General features: G+C 38.6%; 1 pseudogene; it reads left to right on the top strand.

Moving 5' to 3' along the window:
* The first annotated feature begins 11,986 nt into the window (after nt 1-11,986).
* Nucleotides 11,987-14,690, top strand: part of LOC472791 (transient receptor potential cation channel subfamily A member 1-like) — a 61,138-nt pseudogene continuing 58,434 nt past the window's right edge.

Genomic DNA, 14,690 nt, shown 5'->3' with positions numbered 1-14,690 from the left:
AAATAAAAAACCAACAAAACCAGAAAACAGACAAACAAAAACACTTTAAAGACAACTAGATTAACAGTCAAAGGATGGAAAAAAATCTGCCTTGTGAACAATAAGCATAAGTAATCTGGAATAATAATATAAGACAAAATAGACTTTAAAACAAGAAATATTATTAAACACCATAAAAGAAATTTCATAACGCTAAAAAGGAAAATATAGTGGGAAGACAACGATTATAAGTATCCACGCATCTAAGAACAGAGACACCCTCTCAATGGAGTATAAAACCTGACAGAATTGCAGGAAGAAATAGACAATCTAACAAATAGAATTTGAGATTTTAATACTCCCAGTAACTGATAACGTAATAGATAGAAAATCACTAGGTATGTAGAAAAGTTGAGCAACACTGTCATCCAAGTATACCCAATAACATACTCTGAATCTTAACTGAATGATAGCAGAATACACATTATTTTTAAGTGCATGTAGATTAATCTACAAGACAGACCATATGTTAACAACAAAACATGTTTAAACAATTCTACAATTAAATTTACATAAATTGAAATCATAGAAAGTATGTTCCCTGACCATAACTAGATTGAACTGAGTATTAACAACAGGAAGAGATTTGGGAAATTCTCAAATACTTGAAAATTAAGAAATGCAGTTCCAAAAGTAATTTGTGAGTTGAAGAAAAAAACATAAATGAAAACACACCAAATCAAAATTTATGAGATGCACCTAATGTAAAGCTTAGCAAGTATTTTGTATCCTCAAATAATTATATTAGAAGAAAGAAAGATTCAAAATCAACAACTGAGCGTTCTACCTCAAGGAGGTAGAGGAAACAGCCAACCAAACCCAAATAATTACAAAGAAAAATCAGAGAAAGAGAAAACATGAAACCAAAAGTAGAAAAACCAATAGAAGAAATCAGTAAAAACAAAAGTTGGTTCTTTGAAAAACAATGGACAAAACTTATAAACTATTAACTAGGAAAGATGACATAAATTACAGAAAACAAGAATGAAAGAAAGGGTGTTATTACAGACCCTACAAGAAATCAACTGATTAAATTGATTGTAAAGGAATTCTATGAATAAGTTTATGACAAAAAATACATAGAAAACTAATATGAAATAGACAAATTTCTCAATAAATTATCAAAATTTACTCAAGCAGAAATATTAAATCAAAATAGTTCTATAAAAGATAAAAAATTGAATTAGTAATTAAATATCTTCCCAAAGGCCTGCACTGGTGAATTTTATTAAACCTTTAAAAAAATACCAATATTATACAAACTACTTTACAAAATAGAAGACAACATTTTTCAACTTATTCAGAGAGTCCACTTTTATACTAATACCAAAGCTATACAAAAATGCCACAAAAGAGGCAACTACAGACCAATATTATTCACGAGCCTAAACACAAAAATCTTTGACAAAATATTAGCAACCTGAATCTAGTAATATATGAAAAGGTTGATTTAATATTAGAAAATTTATAAACATAGAATAATAGAATAAGGGAGAAAAACATATGATCATCTCAATAGTTGTAGAGAGAGCATCAGATAAAATTCAACACCCACTCTCGATAAAAATAAAGTAAGAATAAAAATATGTTCTCAACCTCATAATAGGCTTCTGTGAAAATCACATTTTAATGTCATATTTAATGGTGAAAGGTACTGCTTTCCCTCTAAGACTGGGAAAAAGGTAAGGATATCCACTCTCTCCACTTCTATTCAACAATGTCCAGAAGCTTCTAATCAGTGATTGAGGTGGAAAAATATTAAAGGCATAAATTAGGGAAAGGAAGAAACAAACTGTATTTATTAGCATTGTCTTATATGTTTGTTTCTTTTTTAAAAATTTTATTTTAAGTTCTGGGATACAGGTGGAGAATGTGCAGGTCTGTTACATAGGTAATTGTGTGCCACGGTGGTTTGCTGCACCTATCAGCCCATCACAATTTTCAGTTTTCTGCATATGGCTAGCCAGTTTTCCCAGCACCAATTATTAAATATGGTTCCCCATTGCTTGTTTTTGTCAGGTTTGTCAAAGATCGGATGGTTGTAGACTTGTGGTCTTATTTCTGAGATCTCTATTCTGTTCCATTGCTCTATGTGTCTGTTTTTGTACCAGTACCATGCTGTTTTGGTTATTGTAGCCTTGTAGTATAGTTTGAAGTCAGGTAATGTGATGTATTTAGCTTTGTTCTTTTGCTTAGGATTGTCTTGGCTATATGAGCTCTTTTTTGGTTTCATATGAATTTTAAAGTAGTTTTTTCTAATTCTGTGAAGAATGTCAATGGTAGTTTGATGGGAATAGCATTGAATCTATAAATTACCTTGAGCAGTATGGCCATTTTCATGATATTGATTCTTCCTATCCATGAGGATGGAATGTTTTTCCATTTGTTTGTGTCCTTTCCTATTTCCTTGAGCAGTGGTTTGTAGTTCTCCCTGAAGAGGTCATTCACATCTTTGTTAACTGTATTCTTAGGTATTTTATTCTCTTTGTAGCAATTGTATATGTGAGTTCATTCATGATTTGGCTCTCTGCTTGTCTATTGTTGGTGTACAGGAATGCTTGATTTTTTGCATATTGATTTTGTATCCTCCAACTTTTCTGAAATTTCTTATCAGCTTAAGGAGCTTTTGGGCTGAGACAATGGGGTTTTCTACACATAGAATCATGTGGTCTGCAGAGACAATTTGACTCCCTCTCTTCTATTTGAATACCCTTTATTTCTTTCTCTTGCCTGATTGCCCTGGCCAGAACTTCCAATACTATTTTGAATAGGAATAGTGAGAGAGGGCATCCATGTCTTGTGTCAGTTTTCAAAGAGAATGCTTCCAGATTTTGCCCATTCAGTGTGATATTGGCTGTAGGGTTATCATAAATGGCTCTTATTGTTTTGAGATATGTTCCTTCAATACTAGTTTATTGAAAGTTTTTAACATGTAGGGGTGTTGAATTTTATCAAAGGCCTTTTCTGCATCTATTGACATAATCATGTGGTTTTTGTCATTAGTTCTGCTTATGTGATGAGTTACATTTATTGATTTGTGTATGTTGAGCCAGCCTTACATCCCAGAGATGAAGCCAACTTGATTGTAATGGATAAGCTTTTTGATGTGCTGCTGGATTCAGTTTGACAGGATTTTATTGAGGATTTTCACATCAATGTTCATCAGGGATATTGGCCTGAAGCTTCCTTTTATTGTTGTGTCTCTGCCATGTTTTGGTTTTAGGATAATGCTGGCCTCATAAATTAGTTAGGGAGAAGTCCCTCCTTTTCAATTGTTTGGAATAGTTTCAGAAGGAATGAAACCAGCTCCTCTTTGTACCACTGTTAGAATTTGGCTTGTCCTGGGCTTTTTTTTTTTTTTTTTTTGGTTGGTACATTATTTATTACTGCTCAATTTCAGAACCTGTTATCAGTGTATTCAGTTATTCGACTTCTTCCTTGTTTAGCCTTGGGAGGGTGTGTATGCCCAGGAATTTAGCCATTTCTTTTCGATTTTTTAGTTTATTCGTGTATAGGTGTTTATGGTGTTCTCTGATGGTTGCATTTCCGCAGGATCAGTGGTGATATCCCCTTTATCATTTTTGACTGTGATTATTTCAATCTTCTTATTTTTTTATTAGTATAGCTAGCAGTCTATCTATTTTATTAATTTTTTTTTAAAAAAACCCAGCTCCTGGATTCATTGATTTTTTGAGGTGTTTTTCATGTCTCTATCTCCTTCAGTTCCAATCTGATCTTAGTTATTTCTTGTCTTCTGCTAGCTTTTGGATTTGTTTGCTCTTGCTTCTCTAGTTCTTTTAGTTGTGATGTTAGGGTATCAATTTGAGATCTTTCTAGCTTTCTGATGTGGGCATTTAGAGCTATAAAATTCCCTCTTAACATTGCTTTAGCTGTGTCCCAGAGATTCTGCTATGTTGTCTCTTTGTTCTCAATGTTTTCAAAGAACTTCTTGATTTCTGCCTTAATTTCATTATTTATCCAGGAGTCATTCAGGAGCAGGTCATTCAATTTCCATGTAGTTTCGTGGTTTTGAGTGAGTTTCTTAATCCTGACTTCTAATTGGCACTGTGGTCTGAGAGAATGTTTGTTATGATTTCAGTTCTTTTGCATTTGCTGAGGAGTAAAAAAATTACTTTCAATTATGTGATCAATTTTAGAGTAAGTGCCATGTGGCAATTAGAAGAATGTCTATTCTGTTGATTTGGAGTGGAGGGTTCTGTAGATGTCTATCAGATCCACTTGATTCACAGCTGAGTTCAAGTCCTGAATATCCTTGTTAATTTTCTGTCTCATTGATCTGTCTAATATAGACAGTGGGGTGTTAAAGTCTCCCACTATTATAGTGTGGGAGTCTAAGTCTCTTTGTAGGTCTCTAAGAACTTGTTTTATGAATCTGGGTGCTTCTGTATTGGGTGCATATATATTTAGGCTAGTTAGCTCTTCTTGTTGCATTAATCCCTTTACCATTATATCGTGTCCTTCTTTGTCTTTTTGATCTAAGTTGGTTTAAAGTCTGTTTTGTCAGAAACTAAGATTGCAACCTCTGCTTTTTTCTGCTTTCCATTTGCTTGGTAAATATTCCTCCATTCATTTATTTTGAGCCTATGTTTGTCTTTGCATGTGAGATGGGTCTCTTGCATACAGCACACTGATGGATCTTGACTGTTTATCCAATTTGCCAGTCTATGTCTTCTAGTTGGGGCATTTAGCCCATTTACATTTAAGGTTAATATTGTTATGTGTGAATTTGATCCTGTCATTATGATGCTAGCTGGTTATTTTGCAGAATAGTTGTTGCAGTTTCTTCATAGTGTCATTGGTCTTTGTGCTTCAGTGTGTTTTTGCAGTGGCTGATAATGTTTTTTCTTTTTTTTCTTCCATATTTAGTGGTTCATTCAGGAGCTCTTCCATGGCAGGCCTAATGGTGATGGATTTCCTCAGCATTTGCTTGTCTGAAAAGGATTTTATTTCTATTTCTTCTTCACTTATGATGCTTAGTTTGGCCAGATATGAAATTCTGGGATGAAAATTCTTTTCTTTAAGAACGTTGGATATTTTCCTCCACTCTCTTCTGGCTTGTAGGGTTTCTGCTGAGAGGTGCACTGTTAGTCTGATGTGCTTCCTGTTGTAGGTGACCTGGGTATTCTCTGACTATTCTTAACTTTTTTTTTCATTTCATCCTTGGAGAATCTGATAATTATGTTTCTTAAAGTTGATCATCTCATGGAGTATCTTACTAGGGTTATCTGTATTTCCTGAATTTGAATGTTGTCCTGTCTTGCTAGGTTGGAATAATTTGCCTGGATGATATCCTCAAAGGTGTTTTCCAACTTGGTTCCATTCTCCCTGTCTCTTTCAGGTACCCCAATCATTTGTAGGTTTGGTCTTTTTATATAGTCCCAGAGTTAGAAATTTTGCTTATTCTTTTTCACTCTTTGTTTTTCTAATCTTGTCTGTCTGCCTGATTTCAGCAAGATAGTTTTCAAGCTCTGATATTCTTTCTTCCACTTGATCAATTCAGCTATTAATACTTGTGTTTGCATCACTAAGTTCTCCTGCTGTGTTTTTCAGTTCCATCAGGTAATTTATGTTCTTCTCTAAACTAGTTATTCTAGTTAGAAGCTCCTGTAGGCTTTTATCATGGTTCTTAGCTTCTTTGCATTAGGTTAGAACACATTTTTTTTAACTTGGTGAAGTTTTTTTTATTACTCACCTTCTGAAGCCTACTTCTGTCAGTTCAACCATCTCATCCTCTGTCCAGTTCTGTGCCCTTGCTGGAGAGGTGTTGCGATCATTTGGAGGAGAAGAGGCACTCCAGCCTTTTGAGTTTTCAGCATTTTTTTCATTGTTTCTTTCTCATCTTCATGAGTTTGTCCAGTTTTGATCTTTGAGGCTGATGACATTTTGATGAGGTTCGGGTGGTGACTTTTTTGTTGATGCTGGTGTTGTTGCTTTCTGTTTGTTTGTTTTTCTTTCAGTAGTCAGGTCCCTCTTCAGTAGGGCTGCTGTGGTTTGCTGGGCACTCTCTTCAGGCCCTATTTATCTGGATACCCCCTGCACCTGGAGATGTCACCTGAGGAGGCTGGATAACAGCAAAGATGGGTGCCTGCTCCTTCCTCTGGGATCTCTGACCTCAAGGGTCACCAAGCCGATGCCAGTAGCAACACTATTGTATAAGGTGTCTGGTGACCCCTGTTGAGGGTCTCACCAAGTTAGGGGGGCCAGGATCTAGGACCTATTTAGCAAAGCATTTTGACTGTCCCTTGGTGAAGAGGGTGTGCTGTGTTAAGGGGAAACCCACTCATCTGGGCTGCTTGGATTCCTCAGAGCTCTCAAGGAGAAAAACTAAGTCCTCTGGTCTGTGGAGACCACAGCCACCCCTCTCCCTAGGAGCTCAGGCCCAGGGAGATCAGAGTTCTGTCCCTAAGCCCCTGGCTGGAGTTGCTGGAGTTCCCACAGGGAGGCCCTGCCCAGTGAGGAGGGATGGGTCAGGGTCTGGCCTAAAGCGGCAGTCTGGTTATGGTCTGTCACAGCCTGCATGCTGCATGGTGGGGGATACCTCTTTGGACCAAGCCACCCAATCTCCCTGGCACCACCAGGGAAAAAACGGCAGCCTAAAGCCACAGTGATGGCTGCCACCCCTCCCCATGGGAGCTCAGATGGCTTAGACAGCAGGCAGCCATAGTGATGATGGCCACCCCTCTCCCCAGGAACTCAGTAGTCTCAGGCAGATTCCAGCCAAGTGGCTGTTGAGAATCTGTGTGGCTCTGTGATTGGGACTCAAGGCCCTGGTGGTGTGGGCTCACAAGTGAGATCTTCTTATCTGTAGGTTGCACAGATCTGTGGAAAAATACGGTTTCCCAGGCTGGGCAGTACGCTCACTCATCATCTGCCTTGGGTGGGGCTGGGGGCTCCTTTTACCCTGTGTGGCTCTCAGGTGGGCCTATGCACCACCCTACTTTTCCTTGCTCTCCATAAGCCATGTCAACCACTTAGTCCTGATGAGAGTCCTGGATACTGGACTCTCCTGCTGGTGCAGGATTTGCACACTGTTTTTGTTCTCAGTGGGAGCCTCCAGCCACCACCGCTCTAATTGGCCATCTTGGCCCTGCCCCTATGTTTAAGTTTCTAAAAAATCTCCTAAAAAACTAGTAGAATTAATGAGCAAGATTAGCAACATTGTAGGAAACAAGATCAATATGAAAATTCAATTGTATTTCTATAAACAACAAATCATCTGATAGTAAAATTAAGAAAACCATTCCGGCTGGGTGCGGTCACTCACGCCTATATCCCAGCACTTTGGGAGGCCAAGGTGGGTGGATCATGAGGTCAGGAGTTCAAGACCAGCCTGACCAATATGGTGAAACCCCATCTCTACTAAAATTACAAAAATTAGCCGAGCATGGTGGTGCGTGCCTGTAGTCCCAGCTACTTGGGAGGCTGAGGCAGAAGAATCACTTGAACCCGGGAGGCGGAGGTTGCAGTGAGCCAAGATTGCGCCACTGCACTCCAGCCTGGGTGACAGAACAAGACTCCATCTCAAAACAAAAAAAAACAAAACAAAAACAAACAAAAAACAATTCCATTTAAAATAGCTTAAAACTAATAAAATACTTAGGAATACATTTAACAAAAATATGCATGAACTGTACACGGAAAACTACAAAACACTGCCAAGAGAATCAAGATAGATCTATATAAATAGAAAATATGCCATATATGGATCAGAAGACTTAATATTTTAAAAATGACCCTTCTCACCAAAAGGACCTATAGACTCAATGCAACAGACATACCCAGAAATAATGCTTCATCAGCCATCAAGGCATCCTTCAATCTAGTCAAGTTGACACCTAATATTAACCATCATACTACCCATCTGACAAGGGATTAATAATTTGAATATGTAAGTCAAGACCATATGGTATTGGCTTAAATATAGGAATATTGATCAATAGAAGAAGATAGGGGTCTAGAAACAAACAAACATATATACATATATGTATATACATATATATATACATATATACACATATATATACATATACACACACACACACACACACACACACACATCTCCAATTGATTTTTGACAGTGTTTCCAAGGCAATTCTATGAGGGATGTGTAGTTTTTTAAAACAACTATTAATAGTTGTATATCTATATGTAATAAAAATGAACTTAGACCTCTACCCCACACCCTACACAAAAATTAACTGAAAATTGATCTAGTTAGGAGCTAACACTTCTAGAAGAAACCATTGAAGAGAAGCTTTTTAATCCTGCATAGGCAAAAGTTTCTATATATGGCACCTAAAACACAATATAGAAAATTAACAAATTAGAGTTTTATCAAAATTAAAAGTTCTGCTTTTCAAAAGGTACTATTAAGAAAATAAAGAAAAGTAACAGATTCTGAAATAATATTTGCAAATTATTCATCTGATTAAAGAGTTGTATTTAGAATAAAGAACTCTTACAACTCAATAGTAAGAAGACAATCCAATTTAAAAAGAAGCAAAATAATTTAATAAACATTTCATCAAGAAAATACACAAATGGTTAATAAGAACATGATAACATGGACAGTATCATCAGCTGCTACAGAAGTGCTAATTAAAGCCTCAATGGTATATACCACTAAAATGAGTATAATAAAAAAGATTAAAATAGTAAGTTTTGTGAGGCTGTGGAGAAGTAGAATCCTCACACACTGCTGGAGGCCATATAAAAAGGTACATCCACTTTGGAAGGCAATTTGGAAATTTTATACAAAGCTAAAAACATACTTACCCATGACTCAGCAAGTCCACTACTGGGTATCTATTTAAACAAGAGAAATAAAAATGTATGTCCACAGATTTGTATGAAAATGTTCATAGCAGCATTATTTATAATAGACCCAAACTGGAAATATTTTAAATGTGCAATAACTGGTAAATGGATAAAGAAAATATAGTATATCCATACAATAAAATACTACTGAGCAATGAAAAAGAAGAAACTACTGACACACAGTACAATATGGGTTAATTTCAAGTGCATTATGCTAAGCAAAAGAAGCCAGATGCTAAAGATTAAATAGTGTATGATTCCATGTATCTGAAATTTCTAGGAAAAGGCTAAACTATACAGACAGAAACTATGCTAAAAAGACAGATTGAAGGTTGCCTAGGGGTCTGGGTCAGGGAGGGAATGACTGCATTTGGGTTTAAGGCAACTTTGTGGATTGTTGGAAATACTATAAAGCTGGATTGTGGAGATAATTGTATACATTTATTAAAAACCATCAAACTTTACACTTTCCATGGGTGCATTTTATGTTTTTTTTTCAAGATGCTATTTTCTCTTCCTTGGTATGTTTATTGGGCCCCTTTTCATTATTTTATTGGTTAAGGCACTTAAGGGAACCAAGAGGTTTTACCTTCAGTTCCAGGTATTAAAAACATATCTGGATTAGTGACGTTAAAAATAAATATTTATGTAATTAATTTAAAAACAAAAACATTTTTTAATTTAAGGAACAAAATAATTAAGGAGAATTTTTGGTAATTTAGATTTTTTCCATAAAAATTACCAAACAATATATGCATATATTTTCCCTGAGAATTTAAATAAAATCATTTATTATTATTACTTTTTATTTTCTTGAATAAGGTCTTGTGTAATATCAAATTGTAGTTTGATAATAAAAATTATCTTCAGGAAATTTCTATGAAGGGTCCTTTCCTCTTATCATTATCATTATTTTAAAAGTGTAATTGATATAAAAAGATTGTACTTTATTGCTATTCATTAATAATTAAATTTCAAAAGAAATAAGATCCTGATTGTAAACAGCTAGATACCGTGTTGTTCCTGTCTACATTATGCATTCTAAGACCAAGATTAGCAGTTAATTTAAAAAGGAAGCTTCCCTGCCTGCCTATGAAATAGGTATTTTTGATGGGTATGAAATAATTTAATAATTAAGAAGAAACAGTCATAAGAATTCCTGAGAGGTCTTAGAAAGACACTGCCTGAAAAGTGCCTAAAATGAACAAGTGCCCCAAAATATTTTTTAAAAATTAAACTAACATTTAATCTCTGCTTTTATAAGCAGAAATCAGGAAAACATTCAGTTCTATAATACTAACCATCTATATTTTTCAGTGTTAAAGCTGGAGAAGACAAATTTAAAAGAATATATGCTTTGGGGATGTCAATGGGGTACAGAAGCAAGAATGCAGAAAGCATCATTCTGTGCTGGCAGCTGACCCCAGGGGATGTCACAAACAAGGGGTGCTGTTGACCTGGAGCCACTTTTCTCCCAGCATTCCCCTCCACCCTCCATTGCTGGAGTTCCCTGCACCGCCTCCCTTCCCTGTCTGTAAGGGCCAACAGAGCCATCTGATGACACGCCTTCCGCCCCAGCTTCCAAAATGACCACTTCGAACATCCTCTTTATTCCCTTTTTGCCTTAGTGACCCTTTTCAGCTAAGTGTTGTGAGAAAAGCAATTGATCAAAGTAATCAATGATAAAGAATAAAAAGTCGTCATATTCCTATGAGGTATTTCCATTTTAAAACATGAACCTGGTATATGGAAAATGTCAGGTAGACAGCAGTGACTCAATGAGAGTTATTCTCTTTACCCATCCCTCTGATTCTTTTCTTTATTGGTTTCTCCAAATGCATTACCTCCTTCAACTAAATCAGAGCAAGCTGTGCAACTGATTCCTATTCTGTACACCCTGAACAAAGATGCTGGTGGGAAAAGTGTGCAAGGGTGAAGTTGAATACCTGTATCTTCCAGCAAGCCATACTCATGGACTCATGATGTGGTTAAGTTCAATATTATCCTTTCAAGGAATTCCACTCCAGGGGTGGAATTGATGGCAACCTGCCATATCCATTGGAAGATTTGGGGGGACATTTCATGGTTCCTCAACATCGTCATGTCCACTCTGCCTAGCCCTAAGCTCAGCCCGCCATAGCCCCTAGGTCAGACAGTCCACAAACCGTTACTGAGTGCACCTATGCCAGGTCCTGGATCCACGGGGGTCTTGAGTTAAGTGCTGGAGATGAGCAGGTGAATACGACAATCCAGGGCCTTCAGGAAGCACAGTCTGTCAAAGCAAAAGACTGTCAAAGCTACCGTCTGTCCTGTGCAAAGCATAATCAGCCTTGGAAAGAAGGTTTCTTGCTTTCTAGCCTTGTAAACTTGAACTTACCGTCAACAGTCTCAGAGGCTCCCTTGTCTGTACATAAACGTAGAACCAGCCTCTTCGATGGAGAGGGAACACCTTTTATTCTACACAATTGACACCTATGCACAGCAGACCTATGAAGATAAGTCTTTCAAACAAAGCTGGGGGCAAACAAACACACCAGTCAGCAGTGGCTTACCTTTAACCTAACCTTTTTATTAACCACCCTTAAACACCAAGGCATGACGGGGATCAATATTATTATCCACAGGAAATGGGACCTGAGGACTTAATCTGGTCCCTCAAACCAGTGCTAGGGTTTAGCTATTCTCCCAAATGTTTGGAATGAGAAGTTTTGCTAAAAACCTTATTTCCATACCAAAGAGGCCCCCAGAAGGAGGTGCACGTGGAGGGAAACACAGGTCCATAGAATTTTAGTTGGAAAAAAATCCTGAAAACTAAAAAACTTTCCAATGTACCTTGTCATGCTCTCGTCCTCTCTCTTTACACACACACACACACACACACAGACACACGGTTGGAGGGGGCAGGGCGAGGCAAGGGGGCTCTTAGTGTGTAGATTACAACAAATTCGCTGCATCCACACCGACCTGACACGCTTTACTCTGGGAGTGCGCTGCTGCAGCTGCAGGACAGCGGGACGGGGGAGTCACTTTGTTCCTGAAGGGGCGAGTCCTCGGCAGACGCTGCGCCGCCTCCCTCTTTGCTAGGGAGGTCTGTGTTTCTACCTCCTCTTCACGCCCCGCCTGCTTCCTGCACTGTAAGTAGCGCGGGCCTGAGAACTCCTTCCAGAAGTTCTCCAGGGCTCCCGCGGAGCGAGATTTTCGCTGCCTGTGAGCTGCAGCGCGGAAGAGCTCGGGCTCGCGCGGACCCCAGCGCCTGGCCGGCTGACAGCGCTCTCTCGCCCCAGGTGCCCGCGCGCGTGGGGAGCAGATGCACCAGATGGCGTCCGGGGTGGGGTCAATGAAGCGCAGCCCGAGGAAGATGTGGCGCCCTGGAGAAAAGAAGGAGCCCCAAGGCGTTGTCTATGAGCATGTGCGGGACGACACGGAGGACTGCAAGGAACCGCTTAAGGTACCCTGGGGGTTCGCGGGTCGGGACGGGTTCTGAAGTCCGGCCGCGGTTCGGCTCGAGGTTTCCTTGCGGGCAGCCCTTGGTTTGGAGAACGCGTGGAGTGGCCAGGGGGTTGCAAGCTTTGGGGTGTGTTCACAGTCCAAGAGGAGACCCCGCTAATGACGCGCCCACACAGAGCCTGCGTTGTCTATTTTGTTTGCTTGTTTGCCCAATCTATTCTTGCTCCTGGACAACTGTAGTCCAGGGAAACCTACTCCAAAAGTATCTGTATCGTTTGGCACAAGATCGGGCAGCTGCCTAAAATCAGGGCAATTTGGAATGTGTGTCGTTTCACTTGAACTTTTTTGTAGATTTTGTTTAGAATCAAATAGCCGAAAGGCTGTGTCTGATTGTCGTCGGATAGCTATTTAAGAGTTTTGGGGGTTGAGAAGGCTTCTGGTCTAACAGAGTGAAACAGAGAAACCAGAGAAAATGTCCCCTGTAAAACGGAGACAGAACTGGCGAATTCCTTCTTCAGGGGGTGGAGACGTCAGGAAATGCTGTGGAGGAGGTGACCTTTTGAAGATGGATGAGTGGCCTGAGGCTCTAGGATAGGTACTTGTTTGTTATGCAGTTCTCGGGACCTAAAGGCAGCACTAGCTACTACCTGATGGCTTAGTCTAAGGGATAGAGGCTGTTGGGTGCTTAGAGCCCACCACTGGATTTCATCAGATTGTCAACAGGAGAAAGGGGCTCTTTTAAAATGTTGAGACAACATTAAAGAGACTCTCCATACCCTCATCACAAATCTCTTTCAACAGTGGAATCATGTTAACAGTTTCTTATGTATTTTCCAGGTTAAAAAAAAAATGCTTACACAAAAACGCATATGTTAATGGATCTTTTTTTATTTGCAAAAGTATGAACTCGCAGATTTCCACTTTGATTTACTCACAAAATATATTTTGGAATACATTTTAAATCGGCACTTGGAAATTTACCTGTTTTTACCAGCTTCATAACATCCCACTGTATGAATAGATCATGATTTATTTAACCAGTCTTGCACTGATGGACACTCAGGCTGTTTTATGTTTGCTTTGTTTTGCTATTATACACCTGACTGAGTGTGTCTGTGAGCGTAGACGTGACTTCTCTGTCTGTCCATTGTTACTTTTGCGGGACTGTCTGTATGTTAAAGTCCTAGCAGGGTCAAGAGGTACATACAGCCTTAAGTTTGGTAGCAATTGCCAAATTGCTCTCTAAATAGGTTGCACAAATTGGCACTGTTGCCAGCTGTGTGTGTGAATCAGGCATGTATAGTAAATCACACACACCAAGTAGCCAGGCCTCCCAAGGTGAGTCTGTTGGCATATCCACCTTGACCACAGACATTTTTTGTCCTTCTTAATATTAGCAAGGTAACTGTGGCCTTTTGGCTTACTGCAGAGAACTGAGTCATGAATGGATTTCACCCTCCAGGATAGTATCTTTACAATTAATATGGGACTGGAAGAAATTTTAAATTTCTAATATCACCCATGTGGTTTTATTTATTTATTTATTTTTCTTTATTATTATTATTAGTAGTAGTAGTAGTATTTTTTGAGACAGAGTCTAGCTCTGTTGCCAAGCTGGACTGCAGTGTCATGATCTCGGCTCACTGCAACCTCCACGTCCCGGGTTCAAGCAATTCTCTTGCCTCAGCCTCCTGAGTAGCTGGGACTACAGGTGCACGCCACCATGCCTGGCTAATTTTTGTATTTTTAGTAGAGAAGGGGTTTCATCATGTTGGCCAGGATGGTCTCAATCTCTTGACCTCATGATCCACCCGCCTCAGCCTCCCAAAGTGCTGGGATCACAGGCATGAGCCACCATGCCTGGCCTGTGGTTTCATTTTCTAGAGATATTTGCTGAGGGATTTCTCAGCACCAAGTCTCAAAATTATTTTTCTTCACGTTTCTAATTGTCCTTATTTAGATTTATTGCCTAAGTAGAACCACTTACGTTATTTAAGGCTTTTTATTTATTTTTTTTATTTGAGTTTGTAGATTGAGGGATTTATATATTTTATTTCATTAACTGTGGTACTTTCAGATCATCTTGTAAAAATCTCAGTGGTTGTACTCATTACAAAGAAACATATATAATACTGTGAAGGGTTTTTTGAACTCTAGAGGGTTTTTGGTGGTTTCCTAAATTAAAACAAAGGCTGTATAACATGTTTTCTCCAGCACATACACCGTATCTCAGGAACACTAACAAAACTGAAGGATCACAGAAAACTTACAAGATGAGAAATGTGGAAAAAGAACAATTGGACTGATGCTTTTAGCCTTTTCCAATTATTTTCTTTCAAGATAGTGAATACTTCAGCATTTGATCT

Source organism: Pan troglodytes, chromosome 7 (genome assembly GCF_028858775.2).
Source record: "Pan troglodytes isolate AG18354 chromosome 7, NHGRI_mPanTro3-v2.0_pri, whole genome shotgun sequence".
NCBI classification, from domain to species: domain Eukaryota; kingdom Metazoa; phylum Chordata; class Mammalia; order Primates; family Hominidae; genus Pan; species Pan troglodytes.
The sequence above is the reverse complement of the archived record's forward strand: the minus strand, read 5'-3'. Positions and strand labels throughout refer to the sequence as shown.